The sequence below is a fragment of the Hyla sarda genome, chromosome 1, assembly GCF_029499605.1.
Source record: "Hyla sarda isolate aHylSar1 chromosome 1, aHylSar1.hap1, whole genome shotgun sequence".
NCBI classification, from domain to species: domain Eukaryota; kingdom Metazoa; phylum Chordata; class Amphibia; order Anura; family Hylidae; genus Hyla; species Hyla sarda.
In genome coordinates, this window is record NC_079189.1 from 472,629,184 (window position 1) to 472,649,874 (window position 20,691).

Sequence of the window (20,691 nt, forward strand, 5' to 3'; positions counted from 1 at the left end):
AAGCGCCTGGGGAAAAAATCTCAATTAACAATTGGGATTTTAGCACAGAATGCCACCTAAAGAATAAACATGTTCTTGTCCTTTGTCTTTGACCCACACCTAGTTTTGGCAAAAAAAGACTAATCAAAATACTGACCAACTTAGTCCAACAAAGAAGAAGATGTGAATCGGCACTAGTACATTGGACACATGTATAGTATGAATATAGGGCTGCAAACTAAGCGAAGCAGTTACTTCAAATCCTGCAACACCTGCCAAGTGTGGATTGGAGGGAACAAAGATGTCTGAGGTGCTCACGTTTAAACCAATACGAGTTCAACCATAACGGGAAGAGAGTAAGTAACGGAGCACTCACACGATGACATGTGGCCAAGGCAGGAAGGTCGACTTCGGTCCCGGTCTTCCATAGCGGGGAGGCGGTTGATGGTGCGGGGGGAGTCTCAGATGCCGGCCACAGACCGTATCACACCCTTTGGCGCTTCGTCAGGCCGTGTATCATACCGTTATGAAAATACTGCCCAAAATACTCTGTATGATCCCAGCCTAAAAGTGAATGGCAACAGGATGCAACAGAACTCCAAGAACTCCAGTGTCTCTAAGATAAAACTTAGCTTCAGTGAACAAGTGTGGTTAGAGACGACAAAGGACACACTTGATATTTAACTGATGCCGACATGTTCCAGGAGGTCCAGCCCTTAGTCAGTATCTGCATTGCCAATTACTTTCCGCACATCTGTGCACTTCTCTAGCTGTAGTGAATATGTGTACATTGCACCTGAATAGCCATCCTGTTGCATCCTAAAGTATGGTACTTTTTTACTGCCCTCACTTTTGTATTTTTACTTTCTATAAATATAATAGCTGAAAGAATTTACTAATATAATAACAGCTGCCATAAGGCAACATACCACTACTAGAAAAACAACCAGTTCAACTATGACATGTGGTTATATGGCCCGCAGCATATCACAATGCTTCATTAATAAAAATCTATCTATAAAGGAACTGAAGATCTAAGATAACTACTTTCACAACTTTAACCTGTAAACTGCCTGTTCTCTTCAAACAGCTGCAAGAGAAAATGTATTGAGGCAGTATAGCATTACTGGGAAAACCAGTTTAAGTGTAAAACGTGTTTATATGGCAGTATATCACAATGCTGCATTTATAAAAAAAAATAGGGCTCATTTGCCATAAAACATATGGCCTTGGGTTAGTAATTATCATAAATCATACAAACTGCATGTGGCAGAATTGCTCTGGGACAGTCTCAGGTCCATGAACAGGGCAGGGATACAGCAGCACCCCTCTTCATCAAGCTTCATTGCTCAGCACCACTGTATTTATTTAACTAGCATCCAGAATAAATAGACTTATGTGTCATTGAATTATTCTCTAAATTTCAGAAAAAAAATCACGTTCGGCCAGATTTCAAAATAAAAACTTTAAATTTATTTTATTTTACCTCACATTATTGAGGTAAATTGATAATTGTTTTTGGTTTTGAAGTATATTTTATTAAAACAATAAAGGAAGTCGTTACAACTTATATTGGTCTCACAACAAATAAGCCATCATATGGGTATGCAAATAAAAAATAAAAGAGTTATGGCTATTAATGGACAAGGAGGAAAAAATGAAAATTGCATGGTGTAACATATAAGCCACACCCTCTTTACAGAAACCTTTCTGCTAGGCCATGTCCCTTGTTCATGGCAAACTTGCCTCCAAAGCTGCATGTGACACAAACAGCTTTTGTGATGGATTCCCTGGAATCAAATCCATGGTGGAAAAATCAACCACATGTGAGCGTCTCCAGGAACAGATGGGGTATAACCTTGTTCCCCCAAATTAGGGAAATGCAGGAAAGGTGCATTCAGAGTCTCGTCTATGTGTATAGCATTGCTATCCTGCATTATCTAGGCTGCAAAAGTACAAAAGAGCTGCTATATGTTATTAAAGGAAACCTGTCAACACTTTTATGGTGGCTGAACTATGAGTCATTGGGGCGGTCCCCAGCACCTTCTCCTTGTTTTCCAGCCTTGATTGATCTTTCCATTTTTAGATATAGAGAGAGATTTGTCATTCCAGGCGGGGGGGGGGGGGGGGGGGGGTGCGTGGCTAGGGTTGGAGGGCAGAGAAAAGCCATAATAATACATTCCTAAATTACGTGTGACAATATGGATGGACTATATGTAGCTTATTGTTTTATCTCTTCTTCTAGGAAGTGTTCTATACTATTGAGCTCCTTTTATCCAAGCAATGTTCAAATACAATAATACCTAAGGCCTATAGAAAAAACAGCTTCTTCTTGAAGCCATTTGTATCTAACTGACATGTAATCTGATAGAAACACAGTTAAAATGTCATTATCAGGAATAATTTACAAAAGAAATTATTAAAATTATTAAGAAAACATTGTCTATCTTAAGTGTTCCAGTATGAGTAAAACAGTAATGTTCTAGAACGTTCTTTGATCAATCATACGCTCCTCCAGTCATAATTACCATAAGGAGAGATAACCCTGGATACCATAGTGGGTTCTTTCCCCTGAAGACATTATCTTTATATAGAAATGATCATCATAATAACCATCAAAAGGCAGATGGCCTCTGTGGGGTTCAGATGATAACTCTTCCTCCTCCCACTGGGGAACACTTATTTTGTTGTAATTTGTTTATACTGTCTATAGTTTTATTATGATGCTCTATATACCAGTTTACCCTCCAGATACAAGTGAAAGATAAATTTTTTTGCAAATCTTGCTATTTTCATCATGTCAGATAAGCAAGGTTTAAAGAAATGTCACTGTCCTGCTCCCCCTGGCCATTACTTTACACTAAAGCCTTAGATTAGAGAACTACAGGTAGAATTAAACAGTAACAGGCTATTAAAGCAGTCTATTAGTTGCTCTGAAATGATTCAGCATTTTAGAAGAATCATAGTTTAAAAACAGTCAGGAGCAGGCATTTGAGTCACAGGGGGTACCAGCCAACTTCTTCCCGAACAACTGGGCTTTGCCCGGTTTTTCCTTCCTCATCCTTGTTGGGGAGGAAAATCAACAGAGGAGGAAGCTTTTGACTTCATATCCCATCCCCATATGTTGTTGTCATATCCCAACCCCATATCCCATCCTCATACCCCTACCTCCTGTCCCGACCTTCTATCCCTTCCTCCTATCTCTACCTCCTATCCCACCCTCCTATCCCCTCCTCCTATCTCGACCTCCTATCCCAACCTCCTATCCCAACCTCCTATCCCATCCTCCTATCCCATCCTCCTATCTCGACCTCCTATCCCATCCTCATATCCCGACCTCCTATCCTGTCCTCCTATCTCCACCTCCTATCTCGACCTCCTATCCCATCCTCTTATCCCGTCCTCATATCCCGACCTCCTAACTCGACCTCCTATCCTGTCCTCCTATCTTGACCTCCTATCTTGTCCTCATATCCCGACCTCCAATCCCATCCTCCTATCCCGTCCTCCTATCTCGACCTCCTATCCCGACCTCCTATCCTGTCCTCCTATCTCAACCTCCTATCCCATCCTCATATCCCAACCTCCTATCCCGGCCTCCTATCCCGTCCTCCTATCCCGTCCTCCTATCTCCACCTCCTTTCTCCACCTCCTATCCCGTCCTCTTATCCCGTTCTCGTATCCCGTTCTCGTATCCCGACCTCCTAACTCGACCTCCTATCTTGACCTCCTATCCCGTCCTCCTATCCCGTCCTCCTATCTCGTCCTCCTATCTCGTCCTCCTATCATGACCTCCTATCCCGTCCTCCTATCCCGACCTCCTATGCTGACCTCCTATCCCGTCCTCCTATCCCGTCCTCCTATCCAGTCCTCATATGCCGACCGCCTATCTCGACCTCCTATCCCGTCCTCAAATCCTGTCCTCATATCCCGACCTCCTAACTCGACCTCCTATCCTGACCCATAATATGTGCACCAGGTATTGAAATATCTCCAGCCGTACAGAAGTTATGTGAGAACATACATTTCCCATTGATTTTCATGGGACTTTAAAAAAAAACCCGACCCTCACAAATGGGGGTGGTTAAGGGTTAAATTAACTATCCTATATTTTAAGTGGACATATAAGTAACATGTGACCAAGTATTATTGAAATATCTCCAGCCGTTCGGAAGTTATGCAGTAACATATATTTCCCATAGAGTTGTATGGGACTTTAAACATAAACCCCACCCCAGGCAAATGGGGGTGAGTAAGGGTTAAATTACCAATCCTAAGTTTGTTGTTGACATATACGTAACATGTGTGCCAAGTTTCATGTTAATATCTTTAGCCGTTTGGACGTTTTTGTGGAACATACATACATACATACATACATACACACACACGCACACATTGAGTTTTATATATTTAGATATCTTCCTATACATAAACTGGGAGAAGTCAATGAATCCAGCCCAGTGGGAATCACAACCTGTACTAATAAGGAAGCCTGTCCTTATTTCATGCTCCCCAAACAACAAGCAAAAACTGATAACAGATTCCCCTTAGGCCCTGTGAACACTACAGAATTTCCCTTTGGAGGAATTCAGGGCAGAGATTACGCTGCAGCAGCCTCCTATTGTCTTTAAAGGGGTAATCAACTGGTGCAAGAAAGTTAAACAGATTTGTAAATCACTTCTATAAAAAAAAACTTAATCCTTCCAGTACTTTTTAGGGGCTGTATGCTAAAGAGAAATAAAAAAAAGAAATGCATTTCCTCTAATGTCGTGACCACAGTGCACTCTGCTGACATCTCTGTCCATTTTAGGAACTGTCCAGAGCAGGAGAAGATCCCCATAGCAAACATATGCTGCTCTGGATAGTTACAAAAATCGACAACAGAGGTCAGCAGAGAGCACTGTGGTCATGACATCAGAGGAAATGCATTTCTTTTTTGGATTTCTCTTTAATATGCAGCCCCTAAAAAGTACTGGAAGGATTAAGATGTTTTAATAGATGTGATTTACAAATCTTTTTAACTTTCTGGCACCAGTTGATTTAAAAAAAAAAAAAAAAAAAAGGTTTTCCACGGGAGTACCCCTTTAACCCCTTAAGGACCAGAGCGTTTTTTGCAATTCTGACCACTGTCACTTTAAACATTAATAACTCTGGAATGCTTTTAGTTATCATTCTGATTCTGAGATTGTTTTTTCGTGACATATTCTACTTTAACTTAGTGGTAACATTTTATGGTAACTTGCATCCTTTCTTGGTGAAAAATCCCCAAATTTTATGAAAAAAATGAAAATTTAGCATTTTTCTAACTTTGAAGCTCTCTGCTTTTAAGGAAAATGGATATTCAAAATAAAACATTTTTGGGTTCACATATACAATGTCTACTTTATGTTTGCATCATAAAATTTATGAGTTTTTACTTTTGGAAGACACCAGAGGGCTTCAAAGTTCAGCAGCAATTTGGAAATTTTTCACAAAATTTTCAAACTCGCTATTTTTCATGGACCAGTTCAGGTTTGAAGTGGATTTGAAGGGTCTTCATATTAGAAATACCCCATAAAAGACCCCATTATAAAAACTGCACCCCCCAAAGTATTCAAAATGACATTCAATAAGTGTATTAACCCTTTAGGTGTTTCACAGGAATAGCAGAAAAGTGAAGGAGAAAATTCACAATCTTCATTTTTTACACTCGCATGTTCTTGTAGACCCAATTTTTGAATTTTTGCAAGGGGTAAAAAGGAGAAAATTTTTACTTGTATTTGAAACCCAATTTCTCTCGAGTAAGCACATACCTCATATGTCTATGTTAATTGTTCGGCGGGCGCAGTAGAGGGCTCAGAAGGGAAGGAGCGACAAATGGTTTTTGGGGGGCATGTCACCTTTAGGAAGCCCCTATGGTGCCAGGACAGCAAAAAAAAACACATGGCATACCATTTTGGAAACTAGACCCCTCGGGGAACGTAACAAGGGGTAAAGTGAACCTTAATACCCCACAGGTGATTCACGACTTTTGCATATGTAAAGAAAAAAAAAAGTTTTACCTAAAATGCTTGGTTTCCCAAAAATGTTACATTTTTAAAAAGGATAATAGCAGAAAATACCCCCCAAAATTTGAAGCCCACTTTCTCCCTAATCAGAAAACACCCCATATGGGGGTGAAAAGTGCTCTGCTGGCGCACTACAGGTCTCAGAAGAGAAGGAGTCAAATTTGGCTTTTTGAAAGCAAATTTTGCTCTGGGGGCATGCCGCATTTAGGAAGCCCCTATGGTGCCAGAACCGCAAAAAAAAAAACACATGGCATACCATTTTGGAAACCAGACCCCTCGGGGAACGTAAAAAGGGGTAAAGTGAACCTTAATACCCTACAGGTGTTTCACGACTTTTGCATATGTAAAAAAAATAATAATAATTTTACCTAAAATGCTTGGTTTCCCAAAATTTTTACATTTTTAAAAAGGGTAATAGCAGAAAATACCCCCCAAAATTTAAAGCCCAATTTCTCCCGATTCAGAAAACACCCCATATGGGGGTGAGAAGTGCTCTGCTGGCGCACTACAGGTCTCAGAAGAGAAGGAGTCATATTTGGCTTTTTGAAAGCAAATTTTGCTCTGGGGGCATGCCGCATTTAGGAAGCCCCTATGGTGCCAGAACAGCAAAAAAAAAACACATGGCATACCATTTTGGAAACTAGACCCCTCGTGGAACGTAACAAGGGGTAATGTGAACCTTAATACCCTACAGGTGTTTCACGACTTTTGCATATGTAAAAAAAACATTTTTTTTTACCTAAAATGCTTGGTTTCCCAAAAATTTTACATTTTTTAAAAGGGTAATAGCAGAAAATACCCCCCAAAATTTGAAGCTCAATTTCTCCCGATTCAGAAAACACCCCATATGGGGGTGAGAAGTGCTCTGCTGGCGCACTACACGTCTCAGAAGAGAAGGAGTCACATTTGGCTTTTTGAAAGCAAATTTTGCTCTGGGGGCATGCCGCATTTAGGAAGCCCCTATGGTGCCAGGACAGCAAAAAAAAAACACAAGGCATACCATTTTGGAAACTAGACCCCTCGGGGAACGTAACAAGGGGTAATGAGAACCTTAATACCCCACAGGTGATTCACAACTTTTGCATATGTAAAAAAATAAAATAAAATTTTTACCTAAAATGTTGGTTTCCCAAAAATTTTAGATTTTTAAAAAGGGTAATAGCAGAAAATACCCCCCATAATTTGTAACACAATTTCTCCTGAGTACGGCGATACCCCATATGTGACCCCAAACTGTTGCCTTGAAATACGACAGGGCTACAAAGTGAGAGCGCCATGCGCATTTGAGGCCTGAATTAGGGACTTGCATAGGGGTGGACATAGGGGTATTCTACGCCAGTGATTCCCAAATAGGGTGCCTCCAGCTGTTGTAAAAGTCCCAGCATGCCTGGACAGTCAGTGGCTGTCTGGTAATACTGGGAGTAGTTGTTTTGCAACAGCTGGAGGCTCCATTTTGGAAACAGTGGCGTACCAGACGTTTTTCATTTTTATTGGGGAGGGGAGGGGGCTGTGTAGGGGAATGTGCATATGTAGTGTTTTTTACTTTTTATTTTATTTTGTGGTAGTGTAGTGTTTTTAGGGTACAGTCGCACGGGCGGGGGGTTAACAGTAGTTTCTCGCTGGCAGTTTGAGCAGCGGCAGAAAATTTGCCGCAGCTCAAACTTGCAGCCGGATACTTACTGTAATCCTCCGCCCATGTGAGTGTACCCTGTACGTTCACATTGGGGGGGGGGGGGGGGACATCCAGCTGTTGCAAAACTACAACTCCCAGCATGTAGGGTCTATAAGTGCATGCTGGGAGTTGTAGTTTTGCAACAGTTGGAGGCTCCGTTTTGGAAACGGTGGCGTACCAGACGTTTTTCATTTTTATTGGGGAGGGGGGCTGTGTAGGGGTATGTGTATATGTAGTGTTTTTTTACTTTTTATTTTATTTTGTGTTAGTGTAGTGTTTTTAGGGTACAGTCACACGGGCGGGGGTTCACAGTAGTTTCTCGATGGCAGCTTGACCTGCAGCAGAAAATTAGCTGCAGCTCAAACTTGCAGCCGGATACTTACTGTAATCCTCCGCCCATGTGAGTGTACCCTTTACATTCACATTGGGGGGGGGGGGGGGGGGACATCCAGCTGTTGCAAAACTACAACTCCCAGCATGTACGGTCTATCAGTGCATGCTGGGAGTTGTAGTTTTGCAACAGCTGGAGGCACACTGGTTGTGAAACACCGAGTTTGGCAACAAACCCAGTGTTTTGTAACCAGTGCGCCTTCAGCTGTTGCAAAAGCTACAACCCCCAGCATGTACGGACAGCGGAAGGGCATGCTGGGTGTTGTAGTTTTGCAACAGCGGGAGGCATACTACTTTGGCTGGGGATGCTGGGGATTGTAGTTATGCAACAGCTGGAGACACACTGGTTTACTACTTAACTCAGTGTGCCTTCAGCTGTTGCAAAACTACAACTCTCAGCAGTCACCGACAGCCAACGGGCATGCTGGGAGTTGTAGTTATGCAACCAGCAGATGCACCACTACAACTCCCAGCATGCACTTTAGCTGTTTGTGCAAGCTGGGAGTTGTAGTTACACAACAGCTGAAGGTACACTTTTCCATAGAAAGAATGTGCCGCCAGCTGTTGCAAAACCATAAGTCCCAGCATGCCCATAAGTGCATGCTGGGAGTTGTGGTGGTCTGCCTCCTCCTGTTGCATAACTACAGCTCCCAGCATGCCCTTTTTGCATGCTGGGAGCTGTTGCTAAGCAACAGCAGGAGGCTGTCGCTCACCTCCTGCTGCTGCTTGATCGCCGCACAGGTCAGTCCCACCGCCGCCGCCGTCGTCGCTCCTGGGGCCCCGATCCCAACATTAACGCTGGGGATCGGGGTCCCCAGCACCTGGGGTGCACGTCCCGCACCCGCTCACGTCCTCCGGAAGAGGGGCGGAGCGGGTGCGGGAGTGACACCCGCAGCAGGCGCCCTGATTGGTCGGCCGGGAATCCGGCCGACGAATCAGGGCGATCGTGAGGTGGCACCAGTGCCACCTCACCCCTGCAGGCTCTGGCTGTTCGGGGCCGTCTCTGACGGCCCCGATCAGCCAGTAAATCCGGGTCACCGGGTCACTGGAGACCCGATTGACCCGGAATCGCCGCAGATCGCTGGACTGAATTGTCCAGCGATCTGCGGCCATCGCCGACATGGGGGGGCATAATGACCCCCCTGGGCGATATGCCGCGATGCCTGCTGAACGATTTCAGCAGGCATCGGGCACCGGCTCCCCTCCGGCTAGCGGCGGGGGGCCGGGAATGGACAGGACGTCATCCTACGTCCTCGGTCCTTAAGGACTCGGAAACGGGGGCGTAGGAGTACGTCCATTGTCCTTAAGGGGTTAAGGACTCGGGGTTTTTCAGTTTTTGCACTTTCGTTTTTTCCTCCTTACCTTTTAAAAATCATAACCCTTTCAATTTTCCACCTAAAAATCCATATTATGGCTTATTTTTTGCGTTGCCAATTCTACTTTGCAGTGACATTAGTCATTTTACCCAAAAATGCACGGCGAAACGGAAAAAAAATCATTGTGCCACAAAATCGAAGAAAAAAACGCCATTTTGTAACTTTTGGGGGCTTCCGTTTCTACACAGTACATATTTCGGTAAAAATTACATCTTATCATTATTCTGTAGGTCCATACGGTTAAAATTATACCCTACTTATATAGGTTTGATTTTGTTGCACTTCTGGAAAAAATCATAACTACATGCAGGAAAATTTATATGTTTAAAAATGTCATCTTCTGACCCCTATAACTTTTTTCTTTTTCCACGTACAGGGCGGTAAGAGGACTCATTTTTTGAGCCGTGATCTGAAGTTTTTATCGGTATGATTTTTGTTTTGATGGGACTTTTTGATCATTTTTTAATGGTATAAAAAGTGACCAAAAATGCGCTTTTTTTGACTTTGGAATTTTTTTGCTCGTACGCCATTGACCGTGCGGTTTAATTAATGATATATTTTTATAGTTCGGACATTTACGCACGCGGTGATACCACATATGCTTATTTTTACTTTTTTTTACACTGTTTTATTTTTTTTATGGGAAAAGGGGGGTGATTCAAACTTTTATTAGGGAAGGGGTTAAATGACCTTTATTAACACTTTTTTTAAAACTTTTTTTTTGCAGTGTTATAGGTCCCATAGGGACCTATAACACTGCACACACTGATCTTTTACACAGATCACAGGCGTGTATTAACACGCCTGTGATCAGTGTTATCGGCGCTTGACTGCTCCTGCCTGGATCTCAGGCACGGAGCAGTCATTCGCCGATCGGACACCAAGGAGGCAGGTAAGGGCCCTCCCGGTGTCCTGTAAGCTGTTCGGGACGCTGCGATTTCACCGCGGCGGTCCCGAACAGCCGCGGTCACTTTCACTTTAGAAGCGGTGGTCAGCTTTGACCGCCGCTTCTAAAGGGTTAATACCGCACATCGGCGCGATCGGCGATGTGTGGTATTAGCCACGGGTCCCGGCTGTTGATGAGCGCCAGGACCAACGCGATATGATGCGGGATCGCGGCGCGATCTCGCTTCATATCGCGGGAGTCGGCGCAGGACGTTAAGGGGTTAATGGGCACTGCTGATTTTCTGCAGTGGAAATTCTAATTCTGGACATGTTCATTCTTTTGGCGGGATCTGCTCAATAATGCATTTTTCCCAATGATAATGGTGTATGTCCAAGTAGTCGTACTGCTGATTCATTATGACGATGCCTGCTATGCTTTGAATGTCTGCCCGGAATTCCTCCTGGCAGATATTCCATAGTGTGCAAGGGGCCTTAAAGGGGTATTCCAGGAATGTTTTTTTTTTTTATTTGACTATGCTACAGGGGCTGTAAAGTTAGTGTAGTTCATAATATAGTGTCTGTACCTGTATGTGACGGTTTTCTCACAATTCTTCTCTCATTTTCACCCCAATATTTATTACTAACAGCATACAAAATGACTGTTGTCTCAGATTTTCCCAGGTTGCAATGGGGCTGAGACCTGACCTCACTAGTCATCTAATGACAGGGAGTCTGTCTGCTTCAATGGGTGGAGCAATCACTTGGTGGGAGAGAGAGCAATCTGCAACTAATGCAACAGCTGTAGGCACCCTGATTGAAAACCACAGGTCTTTTGAATGGATGCAGCTCATTTATGTTTCAATGGGTGGGGTGGCTGATGTGTGGGAGGGTGGAAAATGGAATTATGGGATTTGTAGTCAAAAAAAGAAAACTGAAACAGGAAATACCAGTTCACAGAAAGCTAGCCACAGTATTATGGTAATCTCACAACATAGCCATTTAGCCCCAAGACAAGCGCAGATCTTTCCTAAGTATGTCCATTACTTTCTGCCAGGTACGTACTAAAATAATCTTATGGTGGATAACCCCTTTAATGTCATTTAAACGTTTGTAATCCAATGATCTACAGTTACAGCTAGCCATATTCACCAACTTTTGAGACATTACATTAGGTAGCGTCTGTGAAACAATGTGTTATGTGGTATGAGAAGCAGTCCATGCCAATTATTAGTAAACCTTTGCCCTACCTATTTATATGGGATAATGAACAGAAACATCATACTCCTAAACAAATGCAGACCAAGATCAGACCTCCTAAACAAATACAGTCCAAACATGCAGTGACCGCAGCAAGTGAAGCAGACTGTAAGAATGTGAAGAGGTAAGTATTTAGGCAGGATGTGGTGCCTGAGAGACCTGACAGCTTTTCTGGAAGCCTGCTAGACATTCAGACTGAGTTGGCAAGAATATACACGACGAAAATTTGGCTTGTGGCTTATGGCATGTTCAGCTGTTTCCTTAAAGAGTACCTGTCATCATCTAAACTTTCCCTGATCCCCCTTCCCATCTGTCCCCTTCTCTAACTATGCCTATCCCTGTGTTTATTGAGGTTTAAAACACTGTGAAAATACCTTTTTATCCCTCTTCATTAGCTCAGGAGCACTGTCTTTCTGAGGGGTGGAAGGAGGCGGGTCCCGGCAGGCATGATGTCACATGAAGCTTGGCCGGGACTCTGCTTCTGCCAGTCTTCCTGTATGCTGCTCTCCCTCTGCAGCAGTGTTTCCCAACCAGGGCACCTCCAGCTGTTGCAAAATCCCTTCAGCATTAGTCCTAAAAGCTGTACACTTACTATGAAAAGCATAGGAAGCTGCCTGCAGACCAGGCATAGAAGAGTGACCCCTAGTGGCCAAAAGTATAAAATGAAAAAACTGGTATAAATATTCATATTTTTTAATGAAGATATATTGCAATATCTTTTCATTAATGATTATGAACAACATATTAAAAGTTTTTGTTGATGACAGGTACTCTTTAACTTCTATAGACTTAAACACCTTCAAATTGGTGGGGGTCCCATAGGTGGCAAATCCAACATCAAACATGTATGGTTTACCTGAATATATGCCAAAAACTGCTATAGAGAAAAAAACATAAGAAAAAATAATACAAATGAGAGCAATATTATTCAGGTAGTGGATTGTGCTATAAGGAACATATAGGTTTGTGCTATTAGATTTTTAGTAGAATATTACAGTCAGTACTAATGCTACTACTCATAATAAAAATATTAATATACAGTCTCTTGTGAAACTTGGGTAATGTTCACAATTAATAAATGGTGCCTATTAATAAACTAGAATGAAGTCATAATATTAAGTAGCTCACCAGATAGGTTTAAATAATACAATTGCCGGCTTTCGTCATGCAGAAAATAGAGTATCTCTAAAGCATCATAATCAAAGCAGTCTCATGCTGCTCGGGTAAGTAGGAGTTCACAGCTGGAATTTCTGCAAATCTCTTTATTTCCACCTCATTCACCCTGTGGCTGCTATTTTATCCCCACGCAATGTTATTTTCCTAGATTCCTCCCTTGAGCTATAGTTAGTTATTTTTAATATTAGCAATGTGCTACTGTCCAGTTCGGCAAAGACCCACAACAATGACCATTCACAACTGCATTGTTACTTACTGGTGCATGTATATAGGATTAGGCTGATCTTGTCCAAAGAGTGACTATTGCATGTTCCAGACTGCCTATATCTCATAGTTTTAGTACTAGGAAATATGTATATTTCTCTTTTTTCATGAGACATTGAACTAACCATGGTGTATTAGACATACCGTCCCCATAAGTAAATGCTCATCCCTTACATAGGAGATTATTAGCCAATCCAGAATCTCCACCATCTCACCCATCTGTATACAGCTGTTTCAGGGTTTTTGCTCCTTGTCAGCACAGTGTAGGGTGCTAGTGAGAAGTGTTTGTTATGGGGCCACCAAACTGACAATGCTTCTCTGGGGAAAAAAATATGCAGAGTAGCCCTTCTTCAGAAATAATAGAGCTCTCTGGTGCCACCATAAAGAGGTAGCATCTCTACAAATCAACTTAGTCATGTTTTGAGACTTTTTTAATGAACATTGAATTGCAGTGATGCTACCTTTAATAGATGGCATCAGAGAACTCTCTTTCTTCTGGACAGATGCAAAATTGTATATTTTTTTTCCAGAGGAACCTGAGAAACTTTGCCAAGGACTTGATATAGTGGAGGATAGGTTTTCTGCTCCTCAGGGGGCTGAGCATCTGTTTATGAAGGTAATAAAGGTAAGTGATTTACAATGATTTACAATGGTGAGTGCCGCATTTTCAAGCACTAACTACAACAAGGATATATATAAAGATTATCTTCATGTTTAATTACTTTAATTAAAGGGGTACTCCACCCCTAGACATCTTATCCCCTATCCAAAGGAGCATTGTGACATCACGGCTCTGCCCCCTTGTGATGTCATGGCCCACCCCCTCAATACAAGTCTATGGGAGGGGGCTTGGTGGCCGTTACATCCCTTCCCATAGACATACATTAAGGGGATGGGCCGTAATGTCAAGGTGGCGGAGTCGTGACATCACGATGCGCCGACCCATGTATCGGCCGTCATTACGCACAGAGCAAACAATGATGCAACAGTGATAACATCGGGGTGCCGCAGCGGAGATTGCGAGGGTCCCCAGTGGCGGGACCCCTGCGATCAGACATTTTATCCCCTATCCTTTGGATAGGGGATAAGATGTCTAGGGGCGGAGTACACCTTTAAGATTCCTAGATGACTCCTTTAAAAAGTGAATTCTGTCCGAGGTTTATTTCTTCTGTTATGTTGTGTGAAGTATGGCATTCATTCCTATTTCTAATAACACATATCAGCTACTAGGTCAGCAGAAGCATAATGTACTCAACCTCATTTTTAATTTAGAAGCTGTTAGGCCAGTAGAGTTTTGTCATCGCATTTTTAACTTTGGTTTTTGTAGAGCATTTTTGGCGGCCAGATGTTACTTTGAAGTCTATAGTGCATGATATAATGCACGACATACAATGCATTTTGGTTTATGGTGTTTTGGTTGCTCTTTTGGGATAGCAGAATATTTTTCAAAATGGATAATGCTCTCTGTATTGCTTTTTTTTCTGGCATTCTCCTCTATAAAAAAAACAAAAATGTTTTTTTTTTTTTGCAGCTATAAATGCCAGAAAAGAACACAATGTGAATAAGCCATTGAAGGGTTAATAAATGGAAAGAACAATCTCTGGTCCAAAACAGCTGCAAATTAGTATATGAAATGAAGGATCTAGGAAGCAGCTTCTGCATTAGACTGCAGTATGGGGCCCTGCTTCCCGCACCCATCTCCGCTTATAATTTTTGTGTAAATTAATTCTTGATTCAGAATCCCATCTGTTTGCTGGGATATTTGGGCCTCCAGTTTGCATGATCACTTACAGTCCTCCAGTGAAATAATGTCATCTGTCACTAATGTAAGACTGTCCAGGACATTAGCAAACAACATAGGCCGGATATCTGTATCCTTCCACATGGCCATGTATCTGTAAATGGAGCTGCATGCATGTACGTGCACACATATTGGATGACAAGCAGTTCTTAAATATCCAGTTACAATAATAGCTGATAATATAGACTAATCTACTGCCCACTGCTTATTTTTCGGTTAAAAGTGGCATGAGGGAATATAAAATTAAAGATCATATAAATTGAAAGTCAAAAGGAATGATTTATGGCATAAAATGCCTGTTCGATAAAATATACATGGGGTGTACTAAAAGAACACTTTTCAAAAGAATGGGAGAACATGCCTATAATATAAAAAGAGGATTTGACGGGCACCCCCTATCGAAAAATTGTACAGAAAAACATGGGACCTCTATGGAGGGAATCAACATTTTTCGACATATAAAGAATCTTTCCCCACTGGAGAGAGGGGGGGGGGGGGGGACTATATAGCACAAATGTCCATGCAGAGGGGAAATAGATTTTTGAGCTAAACACACTAGCACCGCATGGGTTAAATACTGAGTTTGAAATGTTCATCTTTTTACAATAACTATAATATATAGCATGTGATAATTGCTACTGCGGAACTATTAGTATAACCTCCTAATCATACTGGGAGAATGATCCCTTTCTACTATTATGACAGCGGAACCATCAATAGAACTTCTTCAATCACACTGCTGTACCGATGCTTTCAAAGTTCTCCGAAGGATATATAAGCCAAGAAGAACCGGAACACCATCATCCCAGGGAAACTGTTTGTTTTCCGAAATGCGTCGGATACCTTTTTGGTCCTCACCTTACACTGTAGTGACGTCACTACATAGTAACTTGGAACTTCACCAGGGAGTAGCGGGAAGAGGTACAGTAGGGACGCCACCATCTGGGGTAGTCTCCCGACCTCACCCTCAAGCATACGGACATTTCTCCACTGGACATCGAGAGAATATCAACAGCAAAATAAGTAAAGCTTAACAGTCAGGTAGGAAAAGGGAGACATAATTTCCAAACAATAAACACCGGATAGGAATTATAAATCATAAACTCCGCTCTCTCCTATACTAGTAAATGTACGGAACAGGTGCAGCTGGCGCACAGTGCCTTTTCCAGCAGAACATTGCTCCTGGGAACGGAATTTTCTTATGTAGGTTTAAATATAGTTACATAACCCTCAAAGCCCTTTACCAATAAGTTATCAACTATCCACAGGGGAAAGCCCCAAACAAAGTACGTGGTGGAAATTGAATCACAAATCGAACAATAGCTGCATATGCATGAACCACAAAGAGTATGTACATCTGAAATATACAGTATGCACAACTTGATGCGGGGAGTATAGAATCTCGCACTTATATACTTCCCCTACATTTTTGTATAATTACTATAATAGGATGTTACCTCAGAAGCTTTACGCCACAGAGCATTGCACCTTGAGCCAAATAACGAATTGTACCCATATTTACCACGTATCCTGGGTAACAATCTAGGCATTCATTTTAATCCTTATTTTACCTACACCCTTGCATATTAAATACTTTTATTAACGGTATATTTAATATATAATTACCAACTTTACACATTGTATTTTAGTATTATGTGAAATTTTTTTTACTTTCCGTTATCTGGAATCGAAAAAATAATAATAGTTTTACAACAGCGCTAGAGATGAGCGAACTTACAGTAAATTCGATTCATCACAATCTTCTCGGCTCGGCAGTTGATGACTTATCCTGCATAAATTAGTTGAGCTTTCAGGTGCTCCGGTTGGCTGGAGACTCTTTCCTAGGACTGTATCCACCTTTTCCAGCCCACCGGAGCACCTGAAAGCTGAACTAATTCATGAAGGATAAGTCATCAACTGCCGAGCCGAGAAGTTCGTGACGAATTGAATTTACTGTAAGTTCGCTCATCTCTAAATAGTGCCAATTTATACTGTATGATGCAAGGTGTACCACAATAAGTATGCCCATCCAAGGCAAATGGAACAAAGTGACGTCCTCATCTGTCCTTCAAAATACTGTTTATGAACTGTTTATCAACGCCAGGATTTGTTGTCTTTAACAGAGTTTGGTTTAAGATCATTTTTTAGTTTATATAATGGATACATTTACTGACCTCAGTGCAGATCATATTAATTGATTATGCCTGTCTCCTGCTGCCAAGAGGCCGTGTATGTGTTTGTTTGTCTATGTGTTGTCTGGGGTCTTTTACAGTCTGTTTTGCCCTACCATAAGTCCTGGGAATATCTGAGTATAGGGAGTGATTGTTCGGACCTAGGAATGGCAACTACTACAAGTGCCATTGTACCATTAATGAATATACTGTGGAATAATGCACAAGGGGGAGGTAAATAGAGAATAGAGGGTAACCACAGAAAACTTAGACTGGGGGATATAATAACTGCCTATGGTGCATCTTCAGAAAAGTCTTAGTTCAGAGTATAAAGGATGGTAGTTCTGTATTATTGGATGACTTGGCAGAACATAGAGCACAGGTTGGGAGGGCAGACAGAGATAAAGGATGAGATGTAGGGAGCTGCACCAATGTGGAGAGCTTTGTGGGTGAAAGAAAGGAATTAAAATGTATTAAATAAATGATCAACCAGTAAAATGACTGGGGGGCATTAGCAGCTGGACACAAGGCTAAGTCTGGCTGCTGCAGTCCAAATCTGCAACTCCTAGCATGCCACAATGCTAGCTCTTCATTAGCTTAATCTTTATATGTTTTTAATGTGATTGAAAAACATCCACTAGGTGGCTCTGTTCTGTACCCTTCCACAAGTCAAACAGTTAGACCAAACTCAGGAAGTGAATGTGAGGCATGGTGATGCACAGCTCTCCCAGGCTTCAGTGAAGTCGTGCCTGCTGGGCAACGCCCACTTTCTCCTGCCGGGAGCTTCTGTAAATTTTGGGTGCTTCTGTTTCTAGGCAGTACATTTTTCGGTAAAAATGACACTTTATCTTTATTCTGTAGGTCCATACGATTAAAATGATAGCCTACTTATATAGGTTTGATTTCGTCGTACTTCTGGAAAAAATCATAACTACATGCAGGAAAATTTATACATTTAAAATTGTCCTCTTCTGACCCCTATAACTTTTTTATTTTTCCACGTACAGGGTGGTTTGAGGGCTAATTTTTTGCGCCGTGATCTAAAGTTTTAATCGGTACCATTTTTATTTTGATTGGACTTCTTGATTGCTTTTTATTCCTTTTTTTATGGTATGAAAAGTGACCAAAAATACGCTATTTTGGACTTTGGAATTTTTTTGCGTGTACGCCATTGACCGTGCGGTTTAATTAATGATATATTTTTATAGTTCAGACATTTACGCACGCGGCGATACCACATTTGTTTATTTTTATTATGGTTACATATTTTTAATATGGAATTTGGGAAAAGGGGGGTGATTTAAACGTTTAATAAGGAAGGGGTTAATGTGTGTGTTTTTAAACTTTTTTAAACTTTTTTTTTTTTTTTTACACTTTTAGTCCCCTTAGGGGACTTTTAGGAGGAATCATTAGATTCCTCATACAGATCATTGTGGTTTCATAAAACCACAATGATCTGCATGCTCTGCGCTCGATTGATAAAGCCTGGCTCTGCCAGGCTTTATGATTCAGAGCACCGTAGCCACCGCAGCAGGAGAAATAAGCCCTTTGGCTACCTCAGTAGTGGATCGCTCCCCCGCAATCGCGCTGCGGGGGGGCGATACACCCCACTGGACCACCAGGGACTTAATACAGGCACCTTTAGACGCCGCTGTCAACTTTGACAGCGGCGATCTAAAGGGTTAATAGCCGGCCGCGGCGATTGCCGCATGTCGGCTATTAACGCCGGCCCCCAGCTACAGGAATCAGCTGGGGGCTGGCCGGTATGATGCGGGCTCGAGTCGGGAGCCCGCGTCATACCCCGGTAACGGCCATTGGACGAGTATAGACGTCCATGGTCGTTATCGGGTTAATGACAGGTTCTCTTTAATGTCATTTATAAACACGGTCAAATAAAGTAGTACAGTTTTTAATAAAATAACTGAAATAAATATTTTAACACGTCACTATAGTCTATAAATTCAATCTCACTTCACCACTTGTATAATTGTTTTTTTTTTTTTGTTGTTGTTTTTTTTTCTTATGCCAGTATATACAAAACTATAATGTATTTGTTTAGGAGGGAAACACTGCAACAAGAGCGAAACAGGACAGGTCACTGATAAACTATATACCTCAGATATTCATAGCACTGGACAGTAGCAACCCTGAAGTTAGTCATTTCTGAAATTAATTATAAAACATTTTTGATAATGTTGTAAAAAAAAATTGTAATGACAAATTCAATTCATGTCAAACTAATATCTTTTCCTGAAGTACATTGCAAAACAGAATCTTGATCAAATGCAGTACTCATTGCCGCTGTTTCCCCAAGCAGCTGTTATAGCTATTTTATTACTATACCAAATGTGATGTCCTTGTTATAAAATGTAAACTTTTCAATCATCGGAAGTCAAGACTAAAACAAAACTAGTTCTAAAAAGTAAACAGCTACAAATATACATCTCAAACATGCTGATCTCGCAATGTATTGACACATTTGTGTGCAGTAAAAACATTTTCTCTGCTTTTCTCAGATAATTTGTTTTTCAGTTCTACCCATTTTTTGAAGATTTGCAAACACTTCGCCCAACTGAGAGTTTGCAACAAAGACAAGACAGCCCTCTGTGTGCTATATCTATCTCCTGTCTGGGAAAACTGCTCCAATGCGTCCTCACACAAAATATCATGGACTGGGACCCCCACAATCCTGAGAACAGAGGGAAATTGTTTCCTGAATGAATGGAGAAGCAGTGCATGGACTGCTCTCTTTTCTATGGGGTGTACAAACTTTTCTCAAGTCAGTGCTTCGGAAAGTTTAATAGCCTTTTACAGAATGAATGGAAAATGTGTGTGCACACAATTCATTGTGGGGACAAATTTGTCCCTGCTCTGGGGATCGTGGTTTCAGCACCAGATATGGCTCAGGTAATAACGGTCTTGAAAACCTTGACATCGGTTTTTAGGCTGGACAGAGAGTTTTTTTTAAAAGGAGAACAGTGCAAAGGAATTATATGCAACACCAAAGAAAAATGGAAGCGGAGGTCTCACATCGGCCTGACGAAGCGCCTAGGGGCGTGATACGGTCCGTGGCCCTGACGTCTGAGCTCCCCCCGGATCCATTTGCCGCCTCCCTGCTTGGACTGACATGACCCGTGAAGTCTTAGATTCCCGGTGAATGGCTTGCAACTTGTATGGTGAGCGCTCCGCTTCCATTTTTCATTGGTGTTGCATATATATTACTCTTGTATCTGGCGTGTAGCGCTGCCTGCTATTTCCATTCATGTACACCTGTACCCGTTTCCAGGCTGTTAAGTTTGTATGCTGAGTAAGGATTGACGTGCGGTGCCGGCTTTCTGTGCTTTCTTTGGAGTTTAGTGCAAAGGAATTGTTCAGTATGTTTGCTTAGTTCTCTAGAGCTCGGGTTCAGTCCATTGTTTGTCCCTTCCTTCTAACCTTCCCCTCATTCCCCAGTCCTCAGTTGGTCTAATTTTATTGAGTGATTTGTTATCTTTGATTGCTGGGCCTTATGTTGCCCATTTTACTTCTATTTTATGATGTTTGACCCAAATAAACACAGTTAAAAACAAAAACAGTCACAATTATTTACATATACAGTAGATGGACACCGATATTTTGTAAGGTGCATTACTCTATACCTGACGGCTATTCACTTTAGTGTGTTTATAAGTCG

At 41.8% G+C, this 20,691-nt stretch overlaps 1 protein-coding gene across 9 annotated transcripts in view; it reads right to left on the minus strand.

The window, feature by feature from the left end:
- The window catches only part of KSR2 (kinase suppressor of ras 2), a 481,762-nt gene that overhangs the window by 242,308 nt on the left and 218,763 nt on the right, over positions 1 to 20,691 (minus strand). The gene's annotated exons all lie outside the window — the stretch shown is intronic.